Raw genomic sequence first — 10,703 nt, 5'->3', positions numbered from 1 at the left:
CACCCAATACCCACAACCAAAGGGCTGGAATTGTGCCACCTTCAGTAGCAAACAATAACTTTGAGATCAAGAGTGGATTGATCTCAATGATACAAGCAAACAAGTTTCATGGGTTGCCAATGGAGGATCCACTAGATCACCTTGATGAGTTTGACAGAATATGTGGCCTCACAAAGATCAATGGAGTGAGTGAAGATGGATTCAAATTAAGGCTCTTCCCATTTTCTCTTGGAGACAAAGCTCACCTTTGGGAGAAGACTCTACCTACTGGAGCTATCACCACATGGGATGCATGCAAGAAAGCTTTTCTGGCCAAGTTCTTCTCCAATGCAAGGACTGCTAGGCTGAGGAATGAGATTTCTGGGTTTGCTCAAAGGAATAATGAGAGCTTTTGTGAAGCTTGGGAGAGGTTTAAAGGATTCCAAACTCAGTTTCCTCACCATGGCTTCAGCAATGAGTCACTTCTAAGCACCTTGTATAGAGGAGTGCTTCCCAAGATAAGAATGCTTCTTGACACAACCTCTAATGGCAATTTCCTCAACAAGAATGTGGAAGAAGGATGGGAATTAGTTGAGAATCTTGCTCAATCTGATGGCAATTATAATGAGGACTATGATAGGACCATAAGGAGCTCCTCAACTGATCAAGAGGACAAGTATAAGAAGGATTTGAAGATGGTCAATGAGAAGCTTGACAAGATCCTCCTCAGCCAATCCAAGTCCATTCACTTCATTGGTGAAGAGGAAGCTCCAGTTCAAGAGGGGGAGCCTGACTTTGCTGAGTTGTGCTACATGCAAAATCAGGGAGCTACAACCAAGGAGGTTTCAAGAACAACAATCTCTCTTATAGGAGCACCAATGTGGCCAACCCTCAAGACCAAGTCTATCCACCTCAACAACCTCAACAGCAACAAAACTACATCCCCAAGCAACAACACCAAGTGTTCCAGCCCCAATTGTGTCCCCTACCAGGGTTTCAGACTAACCAGGGCCAGGAACAAGACTTAAGAGCAATGATGCAACAGTTGTTGATTGGGCAAACACAAGGCAAGATTGAGGAAGCCAAGCAGTTTGCTGAGTTGAATCAAAGGCTCACATCACAGTACAATGATCTGAACATGAAGTTTGAAGGTCTCAGCTCCCGAATGAAGTATATGGAGAGTAACATTGCCTCTACTTCAGCTCCTAAACCCAACCAACTCCCTGGAAAAGCTGTTCGAAATCCAAGGGAGTTCACTGCAAAAGCCATTCATATCTCTGATGAGGAAGTCACTGAGGACAGTGAAGTCCAAGTTTGGGGGAATTCATTAGTTACTGAAGCCCCAAGTGACGTTTGTGCAAAGCAACTGGAGTCCGTTATTGCACTCGACCAAGTACTCGAACAGCCACTCGATCGAGTGCATGCTCGAGTGGTCGATCGAGTTGCAGACTCAGAAGCTGTCAAGCCTGCTAAGTACAATCCTCCTGCTTACAAGCCACCTCTTCCATTCCCAGGACGTTTCAAAGCACAAAAGATTAAGGAGCTTAGGGAAATCATTGAGAGAAAGGAGATGATGGCTAAGCCACAAGAAGAAGAGAGGGTTTTAAAGGAAGAAGCTGTGGTTGAGGAAGTGTTGGCCATACAAGAGATTACCATTGCTTACCAAGAAGAAGAGAGAGGACCTGCCTTGGAACAGTATGATCCATATCCTCTCTACAAAGACTTTTTGCTTGATTTGTCAAAGAAGAAGGCTGAAGCTCAAGATGAGAAGGATCTTGAGGACCTTGGAGGAGTTATCATTCGAATCAAGCTTAAGGATCCAGGTCCATTCTATCTGCCTTGCACACTTAGGTATCTTCACTACAACCAATGCCTTTGTGATTTGGAAGCTTCAACAAGTGTGATGCCATACTCCATAGCACAAAAGCTTGGGAGAACTGATTTCAAGTCCACCAACCTTCATATATGTTTAGCTGATGGGTCAAACAAGGAGATAGTTGGAAGGTTGGAGAATGTCCCAGTCAAGATAGGGAAGGCAAGGGTTCACACTGATTTTGTGGTGTTGGAGATGGACAAGGAACCTGAAGATCCAATCATTCTTGGAAGGCCATTCCTAGCCACAGTTGGAGCAGTTATTGATGTCAAAGAGGGTCTTGTGACCTTGAACATTGCTGAAGATATAGCCATGAAGTTTAACATCTATAACCCAACCAACCTTCCTACCATTGATGATCAACCTTTTACTATCAAGGACAAAGGAGGTCAAGAAGGTTCAAGTGGTGAAGCAACTCCAAAGGCTAAGCTCTCCTTTCAAGATGATTCTGTGGAAAAGCTTAAGAGGTCAGTTCAAGAGTTGACTAGTATGGTTGAGGATCTTCAAGTTAAGCTGAACAAGAGGTCCTTAAGGAAGGCAAGACCAAGACTCAAAATCAAGAAGAAACATGGTTTGTGTGTTAAGGGTGAGGTGATCAAGGATCAACTTCACAGTGATCAAGAGGTTCCAGGGAGGATTTCATCACCTCCTTGGTATCTAAACCAAGTCTAAAAAGGACACCAAAGTCAAGCTTAGTGACTTTAAACAAGCTCACTAGGGAGGAAGTCCCTAAGGTATCCTTTGTAAATATGGTTTATTTTCCTTGTAGTTTTGATGTGTTTTCTTTCTTTGTTCGTGTTGGACAGGCCTTTAGGTGAGAATGTAGTTGGGTAAGGAGGGAATTAGACTTGGAGAAGGAGACTCGCAAGCCCACTCGACCTACCCACGAGAGGTACTCGACCGAGCTGGAAAGGAATTGAGGCCCATTTGATCTTCAAATCGCTAGAACGATCAAGTAGAGGGAAGAACAAGAAGAAAAATTTTGAAATTTCAAAGTTTGGTCAAGGAGCTCGACCGTGTACAGTCAAGTGTGGGGTCGAGTGGCAGCAAAAAGCAGGTCAAAGATTCCCATTTCAAATTTGAATGGTATGGACGCTCCACCCTTGTCTCTTTGTCCCCTTAGCTTCTTTATATAGACCTTGCACGAAATTATACCTCTCACATTCTCTCATTTGCTCAAAACCATTGAATTCAAGTTTTAAAGTCTCTCTCATAGCTTATCTTTTGCTCAAGCTTAGTTCTTTCAAGTTTTTGGTTCACTAACCCATTAACTTTGAGCTTTGAGTCTATTCCCTTCAGTTCTATTTGAAAAATGTCTTCAAGAATCACTAGGAAGTCTCAACAAACCGCTGCAACCTCCATGGAACGTCATGATGCTACCCTTGAATCAAGAGGAGAAGCTGGAAGGGCTACTCGACGCCCCACTCGATCATGCACTCGACCGAGTGGTGGTTCGAGCAGCCGGTCGAGCCAGATGCCGTGTCCAAGGAGAGAGAGAGTTGAGGAAGATCCTGAGAGGACTGAAAGTGAGGAGGAAAGGGAGTCAACTCTCAATGAGTTCATGAGGAGACACAAGGCCAAAGGGAAGAGGCCAGCAGTTGAGGTTGAACAAGAGGAGAGTGAGAATGAGAGTGAGGAAGAAAGTGAAAAAGAAGAGATAGAGGATGATGGAGAAGCTGAGTCCTGTGGGTTGTCAAAGAGGCAACTCTATGATGCTTTCATGAGAATGGAGTTCTTAGGGACTTAATATCCACACAAGGAAACCGTGGAGAAGCTAGCCATTGGTGAAGATGTGGAGTATCTCTTTGAGAAGAGCAACCTAACTAAGTTTATGGGGCTTTGCATGGAGGGATACAAAGAAGAGAGTTGTGAGTTTCTAGCCACAGTCAAGCTGCATACATATGCAAGGAAGGATGCTGAGTTTGGAGCTGGTCACATTGCTTTCACAATCAAAGGGAAAAGGTATGAACTTTCAATGAAGAAGATAGCCAATGTGTTTGGTTTTGAGGTTGGGAGCAATAGGAGTTTGATGATTCCAAGAGAAGAGCTCTATGCTGTGTGGGAAACCATTGGGGACAACAAATACTACTCATCCTCCAATTCCAAGAGTTCAAGGATAAGGAGCCCAGTCCTAAGGTACTTCCACAAAGCTCTTGCCAACACCTTCTTTGCTAGGAAGGAAACTGGGAATATTAATGAGGGGGAGCTAAAGATGATTGATTTGGCTCTCAATGGAGTCATCTTCCAAGCAAGAAATGGCACCATCATTCTTGGGAGCACTGTGGAGACTGACCTAGCAATGGTGTTCATTGACCACATGATTTACTTGAGAAGTTAGGTAGGCAAGTTGGAGAACAAAGGATCAAGAGGAGCACTAACCATTAGAGGCATCATTACTCCAATCCTACAAGCTGCTAAGGTTCCACTTAGAGGAGAAAGGGTTTCACCGAGATGGATTGACTCTAGCTACCTCACCTCTACTCTCATCCTAGCCAAGGAGATGCATCAAGGGAATCACATTTTCAACTTTGAACTTCCAACACTTGGGAAAAAGCAACTGATTTTGCCTAACCAAGAGCTCACCACCATTCAAGAAGGAGCCAACATTGACTTTTGGCCAGCTGAGGAGCCTTTGTTTGATGGGATAGTTCAACTTAGAGTTGATGAAGCTGGAGATGTGCAAATGGCTGATGGGGAGGAGCAATTTTACTTTGAGGATTATGAGCTCAACCCAAGAGATAGTAGAGGAGTGAGGGAGGCTACCAAGAGATTAACCCTTCTGCAAAAATGGAACAAATGGCATGGAAAGAGGTTTGACAAGCTGAAGAAGAAGGTGACCAACATGGCTAAGTCCATCAAGGGCTTAAAGAAGGAGATTGCTGAGTTGAAGAGTGGGAATTCTTCACCTACACCATCAAGCCCTTTGAGGAGGAGTAGCTCAACTAGAGCACTTTCTAGAGTTGCGAACCCTGTGGAACCAGCTAGGGCCTCAATGTATGAGCCAAATCAGAGGAAGAGGAGCTCAAGTACCCGAGAACAACCATTATCAAAGTACTCGACCGGGTCACTCGAGCACCCACTCGACCGAGCACCTCCAATGCACTCGGCCGAGTTCCAGCCTAGATCAACCTATGGCTTTCCACCTCCAGCTGCTTATCCAGGATATCAAGGTTACCCTCCCATCCCACCCCAGTACTTCATGGATCCAGCACTCTACCAGCAGTTCTACCAGCAGCAAGGTCAACATTTTGACACTCGTGGTCCAGCTCGACCCCCCCACTCGAGCACATACTCGACCGAGTCCCGGTCGATTCCCATCGTCGAGCTGCCCCAATCTCCACCTCCAAGTCACCAGCAATACCCCAACTACTCCTATGACAGCATGTAGATGGATGTCGACAACTACTTCCACAATCCCTAAGGTACCACTATCACCTTCACTTGTAGATATCATTGCATTTGACATTGTGTTTTGTTTTTTGTTTTTCATCTTGAATCCTCAATCAAATTTATTTCACACAGGGACTGTGTGATTTAAGTTTGGGGGAGGGTTTGAGATAACATTTGACATTGTGTTTTGTGATTCTTATTTCAAATTTTTAGCATCATCATGTTAATACTTGCATAGCATCTAAGGCATAGAAAAACCCTAAAAATTTGAAATTTTTTGCAAAAATCTTTATAAAAAAAGAGTGTTCATATAGTTTGCACTGCACATTAGGATCTTGTTTAGCATGTTTCATGTAGGATTGTATAGTATTTGCATTAGGGATCTATGATGAGTATTCCCTTGTTAGCTTGTTTATTCACTAGACTAGGATCAATGCCCAAGTTAATAGGACTTTGATGCTAGTTGAGTGGTTAGAAGAATAAGATTGAACCAAGCCTTGAATTCCTACATTGCATTTGGTCTAAATTAAAGCATGTTGAGATTTGAAACCATTTCCTATTTATAAGAACCTAATATTGACTTTCAATTATCAATGTGTGCATTGCTTTAAACTCATGGATACCATATACATATTTGGATCATCTTCTTCCTTTTTACCACTCTTGTTGATCCAAGTAGCTGATTTCCTCATTAAGAATCAGTTCCCCTACCCCTAAACCAAACCTTCTTTCAAGCCATGTTTATTCTTGTGTGTGTGAGGCCTATTTTTGGGATTGAGCTTGGTAGAAAGTGTTAGGTTTGAACTGACAAGAGTAAAGCCTTGTGTAGTTCTAGTTTGCATTTTTTAAACTAGATAGGACTAGGTGGTTCACTTGTTGGGTTTGGGACTTGGCTGTCATGAAAAGAAAAGAGGAAAAAGAGAAAGAAAAGGTTAGAGTCTTATGTGTTTAAGTAAATTTAAAGTCTAGTGAAAGAATGGGAAGAATAAGGTTGTTTAAAGATGGTTCTAGTTAAAGAAAAGAAAGAAAGAAAAGAGAAGTCTAGCAAAATGCTTATATGTCTTAAGAATAAGAAGAAAAGAGAACCATAGCAAATAAGTAAGAATCCCCCATTCCACTAGAAAGATCAAATAAGAAACCTCTCCTAACACTTTAAAACCAAAAGAGAAAAGGGTGAAAAAGAAGAAAAGAAGTTAAAGGGTAGCACTAGGATCAATTGGGTTTAGATTGATAGGATAAACACTTTGGGTGCCTTTGGGTAGACAAGGTTTTGTTCTTGTATGTGTCTAAGTGTTCTTACCTTTAGCATTCTTCTAAAGCTCAATCCATTTTTTTTATGAGAGAACCTTGATATTGATAAGCCCTACTCTAAAAAGAGACCATCATTGTCTCTAAACCTTTTACTGCCAAGCCAAATGAGTTTAAGCATTGCATAGAATTGATTCATGTTCTTGATTAATGAATGTTAAAGGAAATGGTTGATTTGAATGCATGTGGATGTCTAAGGCTCAAATCAGTGAAGGTTGTGATATGCTTGTCTAAAGTCTTTAAGTATAGCTCATTCAACTTGCATCATAGTACTAGTAACTTGGACATTGATTCTAGATAGTCTATTTGCAAGCTTTAGGAGCTGAGATCCCACTTTCAAACCTCACCTACCTTCTTTTGTCTTGATTATTTGCTTGAGGGCAAGCAAAGACTAAGTTTGGGGGTGTTGATGTTCATATATTTTACCTTGTTTTCCCTTAGTTTATTCACAACTTTTGCATCTTTTGCTATCCATTTAGGCCATTATTGTGTAGCTTTAGGACTAATCATGCATTAGAGTATAGTTGCATTGCATTTGCATCTTTTCATGCATAAACAGGTGATTTTGGAGCTTAAGGAGCATGGAAGCAATGCTGAGGAGAAGTGAAGCAATCCTGAGGAGAAAACAAGAGAGTTAAGGCTGTAGAATCAAGGTCCGGAGTCCAACTCGACCGCACCACTCGACCACCCCTCGACCGTGTGCTGAGAAGGACTCGACCGAGTGGAGAATGCACGAGAGAAGCCAGCTCGACCAGCCACTCGACCGAGCACTGGTCGAGTTGACCGAGCCGTTGACTGCTTTGACTTTTTGTATTTTTAGGGCTTCCACCTCATCTCCTATAAAAAGCCCTTGTACCTGCAGCCACCAAAGAGTCCAGCTTTTTAGAGAGTCTAAAACCTAGTTTTTACCTTTTTTAGATATTATTCCTTTCGCACTTTTCTTTTATTTTAGATTTTGTACTTGTTTGAGAGAGAAAGACTAGATTCTTATATTTTGTTTGTTTCATAACTTTCAAAGTATTAAGATTTCGAGTTTTATTCCTTCATCAAGAGGTGTCAGTCCTATCTGAGTGATTGTGAACAATTAAGATGTGCATATGAGTCTAAGTTAAGCCAATTGTAAAGATTGTTTGTCACTAACAATCCTAAAATGAGATATGAATTGTAGAAAGTAAAAACAACTAGAACAATATACTAAATGCAAACAGAACAGACAAATTAAAGCTATAATGAAACTAGAACAGAGATAGACACTATGCTAATGAACTAATGCAAGACAAGTAATGAACAGGAAACTACGTGAATGCAATGGAAATGAAACAGGAATGAAACAAGACAATCACAAATTAAAAACACAAGTTCTGGGGATGAACTCGAGCAGCACTCGACCGAGTGTAGGTCGAGTACGTGGTCGAGCTAGACTTAAACGTGAAAACAGAGCAACACAAGAAAAACAGAGCAATGCTAAAACTAATCAAACAACAAGCAAGCAATGATATTTAGACTAAGATTTCAATAAACAAAGAAGGCCTTGAGGAGGGATTCATGGGCTGAGCTAATCATTGTGGTTATCTAACTTGGTCAACAAATCTCAAGCAAACATTGAGCTGATCTCTAGACATACTATTCTAATACATGTTTAATCCACTCTCATGGCAAGAAACAATCAAACCTATGCATTTCTAGACTTGTTCTCACAAAGAAAAGAATCTACACAAGCAGACATTAAGCAATACATCTCAAACCAAACAAGACTTCTAATCTCTTAGCAAGCCTAATGGTAAGCTCTAGATCTAGCCTTATCTATGCTCCTTAGACATTGGTGTGATGCTAAGATGCTTGAAATCAAACCCTACCTTCTCAGATATAGGATCAGCATTAAGATCATCTAGCCTAGAAGAGATCTACAACAATCATGCTTGACCAAATCAAACAAACCACAAGATCAACCCAGCCTAACCCATCCTCAAGGTCCTAAGCAAACTACTCACAAGAACACATGGTGAAATATGTCAAAAACCCAGAAAATAATGAAACTTGCATCATCAGAAAGATGAAACAGAGATCTACAATATTGATGAAGGAATAAAACTCGAAATCTTAATACTTTGAAAGTTATGAAACAAACAAAATATAAGAATCTAGTCTTTTTCTCTCAAACAAGTACAAAATCTAAAATAAAAGAAAAGTGCAAAAGGAATAAAATCTAAAAAAGGTAAAAACTATGTTTTAGACTCTCTAAAAAGCTGGACTCCTTGGTGGCTGCAGGTACAAGGACCTTATATAGGAGGTGAGGTGGAAGCCCTAAAAATACAAAAAGTCAAAGTAGTCAACGGTTCGGTCAACTTGACCAGTGCTCGGTCGAGTGGCTGGTCGAGCTGGCTTCTCTCGTGCATTCTCCACTCAGTTGAGTCCTCCTCATCACACGGTCGAGTGGTGGTCGAGTGGTGCGGTCGAGTTGGATTCCGGACCTTGATTCTACAACCTTAACTCTCTTGTTTTCTCCTCAGCATTGCTTCACTTCTCTTCAGCATTGCTTCTATGCTCCTTAAGCTCCAAAATCACCTGTTTATGCATGAAAAGAGGCAAATGCAATGCAACTATACTCTAATGCATGATTAGTCCTAAAGCTACACAATAATGGCCTAAATGGATAGCAAAAGATGCAAAAGTTGTGAATAAACTAAGGGAAAACAAGGTAAAATATATGAACATCAACACCCCCAAACTTAGTCTTTGCTTACCCTCAAGCAAATTATCAAGACAAAAGAAGATAGGTGAGGTTTGAAAGTGGGATCTTAGCTCCTAAAGCTTGCAAATAGACTATCTAGAATCAATGTCCAAGTTACTAGTACTATGATGCAAGTTGAATGAGCTATACTTAAAGACTTTAGACAAGCACATCACAACCTTCACTGATTTGAGCCTTAGATGTCCACATGCATACAAATCAACCATTTCCTTTAACATTCATTAATCAAGAACATGAATCAATTATGTGCAATGCTTAAACTCATTTGGCTTGGCAGTAAAAGGTTTAGAGACAATGATGGTCTCTTTTTAGAGTAGGGCTTATCAATATCAAGGTTCTCTCATAAAAAATGGATTGAGCTTTAGAAGAATGCTAAAGGTAAGAACACTTAGACACATACAAGAACAAAACCTTGTTTACCCAAAGGCACCCAATGTGTTTATCCTATCAATCTAAACCCAATTGATCCTAGTGCTACCCTTTAACTTCTTTTCTTCTTTTTCACCCTTTTCTCTTTTGGTTTTAAAGTCTTAGGAGAGGTTTTTTATTTGATCTTTCTAGTGGAATGGGGGATTCTTACTTATTTGCTATGGTTCTCTTTTCTTCTTATTCTTAAGACATATAAGCACTTTGCTAGACTTCTCTTTTCTTTCTTTCTTTTCTTTAACTAGAACCATCTTTAAACAACCTTATTCTTCCCATTCTTTCACTAGACTTTAAATTTTCTTAAACACATTCCCCTCCTAAAGACTCTAACCTTTTCTTTCTCTTTTTCCTCTTTTCTTTTCATAACAGCCAAGTCCCAAACCCAACAAGTGAACCACCTAGTCCTATCTAGTTTGAAAAATGCAAACTAGAACTACACAAGGCTTTACTCTTGTCAGTTCAAACCTAACACTTTCTACCAAGCTCAATCCCAAAAATAGGCCTCACACACAAGAATAAACATGGCTTGAAAGAAGGTTTGGTTTAGGGGTAGGGGAACTGATTCTAATGATTCAATCAGCTACTTGGATCAACAAGAGTGGTAAAAAGGAAGAAGATGATCCAAATATGTATATGGTATCCATGAGTTTAAAGCAATGCACACATTGATAATTGAAAGTTAATATTAGGTTCTTATGAATAGGAAATGGTTTCAAATCTCAACATGCTTCAATTTAGACCAAATGCAATGTAGGAATTCAAGGCTTGGTTCAATCTTATTCTTCTAACCACTCAATTAGCATCAAAGTACTATTAACTTGGGCATTGATCCTAGTCTAGTGAATAAACAAGCTAACAAGGGAATACTCATCATAGATCCCTAATGCAAATACTATACAATCCTACATGAAACATGCTAAACAAGATCCTAATGTGCAGTGCAAACTACATGAACAGTCTTTTTTTTATAAAGAT

General features: G+C 40.4%; 1 non-coding gene across 1 annotated transcript; it reads right to left on the bottom strand.

Annotated features, from left to right (window-relative positions):
* Nucleotides 1-341: 341 nt before the first annotated feature.
* LOC147950113 (small nucleolar RNA R71) lies at nucleotides 342-448 on the bottom strand. The gene has a single exon (XR_015565159.1). It is a non-coding gene; the product is annotated as a small nucleolar RNA R71 (small nucleolar RNA).
* Nucleotides 449-10,703: the final 10,255 nt, after the last annotated feature.

The sequence above is a fragment of the Camelina sativa genome, chromosome 1, assembly GCF_030686135.1.
Source record: "Camelina sativa cultivar CO46 ecotype springtype chromosome 1, ASM3068613v1".
NCBI classification, from domain to species: Eukaryota; Viridiplantae; Streptophyta; class Magnoliopsida; order Brassicales; family Brassicaceae; genus Camelina; species Camelina sativa.
The sequence above is the reverse complement of the archived record's forward strand: the minus strand, read 5'-3'. Positions and strand labels throughout refer to the sequence as shown.